We start from the raw sequence: 9,982 nt of genomic DNA, 5'->3' as shown, positions 1-9,982 counted from the left end.
CTTGCACTCAGTGCTCAAAGAAAAGCCTTTTGCCATGCTTAATGAAAAGGTAATTATGACCACGTGAGCATACTAACCTTTTTTTCATGGTTGCTAAGGCTATCATTTGTTTACATAATATATGTGTGTGTGCTGTGTATATTTATTATTTATATATAAATACACACACATGCATGTATATATTTCAGAAAAATGTTATGTTTATATATTAAATACATTTATTTATAATATGCATTTTATGAATATAAATATAGACATGTAAATACATGTACATATTTTCAAAATATATACTGTATGTGTATTTATACATACATAATAAATATACACAGAACACGCATATATTATGCAAATAAAACTTTTATTTTGTATGCGATTAATCGCGATTAATCGTTTGACAGCACTAATTTATATATGACTTAATGTGTTTATAAATATAAATAATGTGTTTATAAATATAAATATGAATCAAATAATTTGATTTGTAATTTAATTATAATTTTGTTAAATACATTCAATATGAAAACTTTAAAATACAGAAAACATATATGCAATCTAATATGAAAATCGAATATATATAGATATATATTAATAATATAATCTAATATATTTTAGATTCTATACATGTTTTATGTATTTTATTATGCTTTCATATTAAATGTATTTTATTTAACATTTTTAAAGATTAACAAATTTGTATTTAGTGATATAACGGCATATAAATATATATTTTAAATATTTTATAGATTTATTTTTTATAGATTTAGATTTACATTTATACATTTAGCTGACCTTTTTTGGAGGGAGATATAATTTTAGTTACATTGTCCAGCCCTAATTGTTACCTGGAAACTTCAAAGAAGTTTTACAGTAGTTTGTGTCTTCATGCAAAGCAGCTCGGCCTGTATTTGTTTAATGTGCTAATTTTAGTCATGCAGTAAGCATTGATGCTGTAGTTTGTGGAGCATGAAATGTGTCTGTGTTGTCTGGACGGTCAAACAGGGATAAACAAACAGAGTGCTGTTGTTTGAGAAGAACGTCTGATGGGCTTGCGTCAGCTGTGCGTATAGACGGCTCAGTCAGGAACAGATTGAACCGACAGCACAATGATAGAAACTACACCACTTCAAACATGTAGAAAGTGTGGCATAAATGAACAATTACGTTTAGTCTGACACTATACAGCCTCCATTGTTGGTCATCTTAACATTTAGGGACTTTTAAATCGTAATACTTATCAGTTCAAATCTTTTGCCTCAAAAACATTGATGTGGGTTATTGAGAATAATACACGTGTAGGAAATGGTCTGTGGACAAATATAATGTTCACATGTGCAGCACATGAGCTAATGGTCTGACCAGCATCAGGTTTCCTGTACTCTGAAAGCCAGCTAGAAAAATGAACAGCTGTAGGGAAACATTTGTACTCCATCATTCAATCTTGTTTTTACCACCGTAAATGACCTTAAATACAGGCATTGACGTCTGCCATAATGAGTCAACAGACGGGATGGGGACGGCCAACAGCCATAAACCTGCCTGATAGAGTTGGGAATGAGTGTTTTAACCTCTCTCTCTCGAAAACAATAACAGCATAAGAGTCTTTTGATGGTGAGCTGCGTCATTGATTGTTCCTCAGATTCTAGTAAAGTTGCTTCACTGTTTGATTGTTTCTGTCTGTTTCTCTCTACATAAACACATGCACATATCTCCTCTCCTCTCTTCTGTCCTCAGACATGCCTTTCATTATTATAATGAGACTGTAGCTATAATGACTAATGCTCTCTCTCTCTCTTTCTCCTCCAGAGCACTAAACAGAGGAAGTTGTGTCTACCACACTAATGAGAATTAATGACGGTTGTTATTTCTACCATATCAGCTTCTGTGGTTTGGCATGTAATTTTACTTTTAGAAAATAATCACAAAGAAATTTGCTGTTGATGCTGTTTTTGCACAGAATGCGTACACACACGTAGGAAAGAAAATCACAAAGGATATGTCGTTAATATCTCAGTTGTTTCTCCTGGACCAAGCAAATTGAGACTTTTTCTTTTCCTCCCTATAAAAAGTGCATAATAATCTGTGTTAATAGGTGTATGTATTGCAATCTGAAATTTTCGTTTAAAATTAGCATTTTTCTCAAGCTCCTATTTTTATGTTCAGTTATTTCACTTTAATGGCAATGAAAAGAACCTATTCATTGCCATTAAAGTGAAATGACTGAATCTACACATGAGAGCCTGAGAAAAATGCTCATTTTAGACGAAAATTTCAGATGGCACTTAGAGGCTTTTGCATCTGAACTCTTTACATGATATATATCCAAAATAAACGTTTTTGTTTACATAATATATGTGTGTGTGTGATGTATATTTATTATGTATATATAAAATAAGCTTTCCATTGATGTATGGTTTGTTAGGATAGAGCAATATGAGAAAATCGGATACAAATGATCTTTACAAAATTTACAAAATATCTTCATGTAACATGATCTTTACTTAATATCCTAATGTTTTTTGGCATAAAGGAAAAATCAGTAATTTTGATCCATACAATGTATTTTTGGCTATTGCTACAAATATATATAAAAGTACCTATACATTGCCATTAGAGTAAAATAACTGAAACTTAACATAGCAGCCTGATAAAAATGCTCATTTTAGACGAAAATTTCAGATGGCACTTAGAGGCTTTTGCATCTGAACTCTTTACATGATATATATCCAAAATAAACGTTTTTGTTTACATAATATATGTGTGTGTGTTATATACAGTAAATAAATTAGTATATATATTTATATATAGATGTTTAAATATGTGATATATATCACACTATGCTCAAATTTGCAATTTTCCAAGATACCAAAAATCTGAGTCAAATTAAATTTCAATATAAACAATTAATTTTAAAGTACTATATGCTTTTAATGTATATCAGTTCTCTTATTTGATTTCTTATTTCTTCTTTTAGGAGTAAAATTTGACAACATTGACAATACACGAGCAACAATACAATTCTGCACTGGGTAAGAAACAGTTTAAATGTTGTTTTGTTTGTCAATTTGTCAACTTTGTTTTGGACTCATGAGCCTGTTTGAATAATAATTCATGAGTTTCTTATAATTCAACTGTTAGTAGTCTCTGATGTGTCTTTCAGCTCATTGAGATTTTGATTCCATCATCATCATCATCCTGGGCTGTTTTCTATTAAATTACCAAATGCACTGCAGATATTTCAGAGTAGGAATGCATCTCATCACAGACGTCCAGAATATTCAGAGAAATATGAGGACAGATGTGCACTCACATCTCTGAAGTGGACACTTGAGACAAAACTGTCACATTGCTGTGCAATTTAGTGCTCCACCAGTGGAGCTGTGGGCGGGATAGACGTCTTCCCATTTGTCCATCTGAGATTGATGCTAAAGATAGACCCCAAGGCCATATCTACAAACTCATTGTACAGAAATGTAGATATATTTCCTGTCAAATATATTTAGTGATTTAGATTTTTGGCTTTAGAGATTAAAACAAAGCAAGAACAAAATCCCTCTCTCCCCAAAGCAGCACAGTTAAAGTCTTTGAGCGTTGCATGTCACATTTGAAACCATCCTTATTGACTCTGTGTGGTATTTAAATGTGTTACAGTGAACAACTGTGCGCTGTGTGGCACGGCATCAGATGGCGCTGATTGGAGCCTCTCATGAATTGGCACTCCAGTTCTGGCACCAGAACAGAACGCAGCCGCATATGGAACATTCCATTTGTCAGAATTATTTGCAGCGCTTGGAAATAAGTGCTGTGCGCATGTTTCAAAGATGCCTGATGGAAGAAGTCATTAGCTGTGCCATCTGTAATAATGTGGGAAAATTGCAGAGGCCCTTAGATCACGCACGCCATGAAAATGCAACACACTTCATGCAGGTGAAGAGAAAGAGTGGGTGTTATTTACTAAACTTCTGAATTATAATCATATTTCTGCACTTTTTCCAACAGTCTGAATTCAGCTGAGGTTTCCTCAAAACGTTTTGCTCTCACAGACAAATATTAATATGCAGCTCTTCAGAGTGCTTGATTCTCATTAGTCAGTTGTAGCATTGTGCAGACAAATGTTTTGAATAAATATTACTGTGCTCTCTTTATTGTAATATTTCCAAAAATTGTAACTAAACACAATATTTCATGCATATGTGCTTATTTATGCACTAAGCAGAACTCTAATAAGTCGGCCAATGTATATGTATATATGTTTTTTTTTTTTTTACGGTAATGTACTGTTAATTTTCTGCCAGGACATTATCCAGTAATTTTACAGTTAAACCCTAAAATACAAAATTCAAAAACACCTGTAAGAAAAAAAACCCCCGGAAATTCTTTGATATACAGTACGTTGTGCCCAATTTTATACACACATATATAAATATAAATATATAAATATATATTTTGATCAAATAAATGCATTAATATGTCAATTATATTATTAATATGATTAATATGATAAATAATTTTAGAAATGTACTATATAATTAGTATATTTACTATAATTAGAATGTACAGAAACTAATGATCCTTGTGCAAACTAATGAAAATTAATGTCATAATATTTGTACATTTATTTAAAATTTCTTTTAAATTATTTAAAAGTGTTATAGAGAGTCAAATTCTTATTTGCATTCTGTGTATTAGAGATTTTCTGGCGTCTTTCCTCTTGTTTTTTGGGGGGTTTTTTTCTTCAGATTTTTCAAAGTTTCCGACCCAAAGCCACGTAGAAACAGGAGGTTTCCAGAGTTTAAGGTTCCTGGACTCCCTTTGGTAAAGATCTCCCTGCCAGTGTAAGTTAACATAGCCAGAGGAAACCAAAGAGTTTAAGAAGCAGAGCTTCTGTTAATGTGTGAAAGGTTGCTGAATGGGTTTTTCTTATAATCTTCCCTAACAGTACATAAACAGCAGAGGCTTCTAGAGTTTATGAAGGGGTTTAACAGAACTGAGACAATTACATGATCAGTAGCTTTTCTTCTTGGTTTTTATCTAATTAGCTTCTAAACAGCTAAAAAAACGGCCCTATGAACATCATTCTACATCCAAGCATCAGTTTTTAGGAATATAAATTTGTATCGCAAATGAAATAAGGTCACAGTGTTGTTGACATTTTTCTTATGCAAACATCCAGGCTGCTGTATAGAGAAGATGTTTCCACATTCCAGTCTGTCCACAACAGAAATACTCAGTCTGTCAAATGGTCAGTGCTGAAAGGCTCTCATTAGCTGCTAAAGTGAGACCAGTTTTAATGTTGACATATCATGAAAATCTGATTTTTCCAGGTTTTAAGTGCTATAATCAGGTCCCCGGTGCATCTACCAACCAAGGAAACGTGAAAAAGATTAACCCAGTAACTTTGTTTTGGCAAGCCTTTTTCTGCAAGCGTCTGAGAAAACAAGCACGTCAGATTTCGCTCCCTTGGTGACGTTGCAAAGGGATCTCATTATAATATTACCGCCCCTTAATCTGTAAGTTTCCACCCACGGCACCTTCATTTTGATTTCGCAAGCGACAATGGCCTCACATGCTGTGACAGCCGCTTTCTGTCCGTGTGCTTCGGATGTGATCTGAGAAAACCGTATATCAGAAGTTTAAACTCATATGGTTTAAAACGTATGATTTCAGCGCGATAAACATGATAATCAGAACCAAAACAGATGTTTTTAGCAGGTACGAGCTGTAATGATGCAGCTCTATTCTGGAAAAGGGGGCGGGGAGCAGCAGCTCATTTGCATTTAAAGAGACAGGCCCGAAAAACAGCTTGTTTCTGCTTCCACTCAAAATAGGCATTTTCAAAATGATATAATTAATGATCTGTGGGGTATTTTGAGCTGAAACTTCACAGACACATTCTGGGGACACCAGAGACTTATATTACATATTGTAAAAAGGGGCATAATATGTCTCCTTTAAAAGAAATAATTCTGACATTCTCAGTAAAATAGTTAAGAATAGAGGTTGTGAATACATCTCCACCAAGCCATTCACACCATGTTCACACGGTTCTTAAAGGGATCAATCGAGCGGCTTACTGCCATTCAGCTGAAATGAGGCAGGGTTGTTGTTTTCTCTTCACCTGGGCGAGACCTCAAGGTTTTCCTTGTAAAATCAATAAGACTTCATTTACAGTTGGGCTGGTTTCTGTCTGTCTTTCATGTCTGGACAAGAAAACCAAGAAACAAACCAGTTTATCTGTTAAAAGGAGCTTATATGTGTCTGTCTGCAGATTTTAGGTCATTAAGGCTTTTGTTGACTTGTTTCAAAGAGGGACAAAGCGCTATACGACAAACAAAAAACTCGTCCTTCTTCTATTTCACTTGGGCTGTTAGAGATTCAAATAATGATTTCTGTAGCTAATGTGATTACACTCACATTATGATTTTGCTGAAATTTTCCTCTAAATTACGGTTTTAGCGAAGCTACTTTTGTAACAGCAAACAGCCGTATTTAACAAAAGATTAAACTTCAAAAAAGAAGACACAATGTTTAGGACGAATCCATAAATCATTTATTTCATCTGTGAATCATTGAAGTTAAAAGTTAGTCGTGTTGGTGGTGCCACCAAGTTTTATTAGTTTACTAGTTGTGCTTCAATGCTTTAATTAAATTATTATAATTAAATCTAATTATTATAATTAAATTCTGTCATATAAAGACATGCAAATAACTTCTGTAAATACTTTCATCTGGATTTGATTTATAAGTAAATTCAGGGAGTGTTGGAACGATCCAATTAGTGGAGGAGGGACACATTATAAATGATCAGTATTATGATGTGGTTAAATGCCTAGTTGCCACGACACTCATATGAGATATCATGTGACAGCTTAAAAGCTTTATGGAAATGTCAGTCAGTCTAGGATGTTATGTCCAATAATGTCCTAATTAGGCCTAAAAATTTGTGGTAGCTATAGTATAGAAATGCATCTTTTTTTTTATAAAAATGAAAAAATATTTTTTTTTTTCATGTTGTTGACATCTGTTTTCAGGATATTAAACTTTGGCTCATGCATATTAATTAAGTGAATTAGTAGTTTTGTGAAAACTGATTTGTTGAGAGAAATATTACTGGTTATCGCTCACTTGTTCATGCAAGATTTTGATTTTGTTTATACTTAAAAATTTCATGTTTAATTCAGAGTTGCTTGATGTTCTTTGTAATTAATTATGACATTTTCTAGCAGTCTTAGAGTGAAAATTTTTAAATAAAATTTTTATTCAATGTACCCTATGAGCTCTCAAGAAGGTCTTTCTCTATCATTCACTGATTAACAAGAGCTGGTACCGCTGGTTGTATTCTGACCAGGATTTAGATATTTTAATGTCAAATTAACTAAATGCATTAACTGTGTTAAATTTAACACTGTTAAACATATTTAATTAACTTCATAAGTTAACGTGTTTAGTTTGGCAGCCCTAATGTTCACACGCACATGTCACGTAAGCTTGCTTTGATTGGTGTTTTAGTTTTGGCCGCTTTCAAGTACAGTAGACCAGTCACAAAAGTGGTGGTCTTTGCTTTGGTGAGCTTATGTGACTAACGGGACCGAGAGGATGAGGTGAGAAAGTGGGGGATGACAGGAAGACACTGCTGTGATGGAGGTAGAGAAGGCGGGACGTCCCAGCTGGACCTGTCTTTGAAATGGGAAGGGGGAAACCGGGAAGAAAGGATCTGATTCTGGGAAATACCAACAAGTTTCTCTTCACGGGACTCAGAGGAAGTCTCGGAGAAGGACTTACACTCCATTCAGTCGTAACTAAATGCATGTGCCTCTGCTTTCAACTCTGTGCGGTACTTTGTTATTTGTCTATTAGCATTAGAGGCTCAATGGGCGCAGTTAAATGGAGTCCTCTTTTGCTACAGTGGTTTCTGTGGGGTTTAACTCAAATGAAAAGGCAACGTTGTGGGCTGAAGTGAAAATGAATACAGAGTTAGAAAGCAGATATGAAGCAGCTTTGAAGTGGCCTGTAAAGATTTTGGCCAGTCTTAAGAAAACCAGTTTCTCAAATCCTGGCACCCCACACGTTATAGTTTTTAGTACAATTGGCAACCTCCAGGAGATCTGGAGAAACGAAGATCTGGAATAATCTTATAAGCCTCGCTCCAAGTCCTTTCTTCTCCATAGTCACGGAAAGCTTTGTTATTTTTGATCCGTCTATAATAGTGTGTTTCACACTACATGTTAAGTTTTAAGGAGGAGCATATCCAGACAATCCGTCCAGTCGTACTGTTAAAAGTATATAAATGCTGTTTCATCTCACTCCAGCTATCCTTCCTCCACCTTTATTTTCCTAATTAGGTCTATTGGGAAACTTTGCTCTAGAGTCCATTCTCACTCTAAAGTCTGTCCGTTTTGCATTGCCAGACCAGTTTAACTTTTGCATGATTGCTTGTTTATCATATTTAATTAAAAGGAAAACTATTTTAAGTGATTGTTTGGTTAGATTTAAACTGGGTTTGACCTTTATATCATATTTTGAGATGCCATTTCATATTTTGCACATTTTAAGATTTATTCCCCAGGATAATGCTGGAATAATGTCAATTTTTTTTGCATCTTCCTGTTCTAAATAAACATGCAATTATTAGTGTTCCTGGGCATCATGTTGTGGCTGTTGTTTTTGACTCTCTCACATCTCCCCAGGGTTGGATGACAGCTGACCCTGAGCAACAAACGTAAGGGCGGGAGCGACACGGATGGCTACATGCTAACAAAACCGAGACGGAAAAGTTACAGGCAACCTGATGTGTATAAAACGGATCCCCGCCAGCTCATCGGGGAGTTCATCAGCGGTCAAGATGTGTGTCTGTGCCGCCCAGAGGTTAGTCCCTGAGGTTATCAGTTCACCTGGTTTCCAATCAAAACCATCTGAGACTCACTTACTCACTCACCATAACACTGACACGACTCTAGCTAAATGCTTAGTAATGTTCTTAAGGTTAAAATGATGATCTGTTTTCAATCCTCAATTTAATTGGCCATTAGATCTGTGGTTGCATGTAATTATTTAGAGAAGACATTTAGTGTATGGTTTTCAAAGTGGCTTGTCACACAAAGAAAGCACACACACACACACACATACACACCCTCCCCTTGCCGAGTGATTTCCCAGGGGTTGATTCAGAGGTCACAGAAAGGCCATCCATAGCTGACCTGATTATAAGCTCCTTCTACCTGTTGACTGCTTTTAAGACAACGTGGTACTGAAATTGATCAGTTTACTGTTTTATTAAAGGGGTCATATGATGCTATTTCAATTTTTCCTTTCTCTTTGGAGTGTTACAAGCTCTTGGTGCATAAAGAAGATCTGTAAAGTTGCAAAGACTAAAGTCTCAAATCCAAAGAGATATTCTTTATAAAAGTTAAGAGTTAACCACACCTACCTAAAACGGCTCATTCTAACACGCCCCCTGCCATGTTGTGGAGTCGCTGTGTGTTTGAGCAACAATAATGTACAGTATGTGGAAAATAATGTGTTTTTTTAACTTTAAACCGCATAAACACATTTCATTACACCAGATACACAAAATAATGTTCTTTTTAGCAACATCATATGACCCCTTTAAATTTCCCTGCCCTTTTTTGTACCATGTTGTCCTAAAGAAAAGGTTTGTTTTCTTTACTTTTTTTTTTTTTGCTGTTTTGTAACCAAAGCAGTATAAATGGGGACATATAGTATTAACTATTATTTAATATTCAGCTGAAAATATGAGTGGTGTTTGCTCAAATTTAGGGTGTTGCTATGCATTTGGTGTTGTGTTCTTAGATGTTTTTAGTGCATTGCTATGTGGCTGCTTGGCTGCTCGATATCCGCTTTGTCATGTCATGCCTGGAGCTGATCCGTGCTGGTCGCTGAGGAAATACATCAACTTTGCGCTGTGGATCACCGGATCAGCTTTCACCGTGGACGAAGCGGAGTCCAGCCCGGGGTCGTCACATGT

This window comes from Sinocyclocheilus rhinocerous, unplaced genomic scaffold, assembly GCF_001515625.1.
Source record: "Sinocyclocheilus rhinocerous isolate Xijiao unplaced genomic scaffold, SAMN03320098_v1.1 scaffold1268, whole genome shotgun sequence".
NCBI classification, from domain to species: Eukaryota; Metazoa; Chordata; class Actinopteri; order Cypriniformes; family Cyprinidae; genus Sinocyclocheilus; species Sinocyclocheilus rhinocerous.
The sequence above is the reverse complement of the archived record's forward strand: the minus strand, read 5'-3'. Positions refer to the sequence as shown.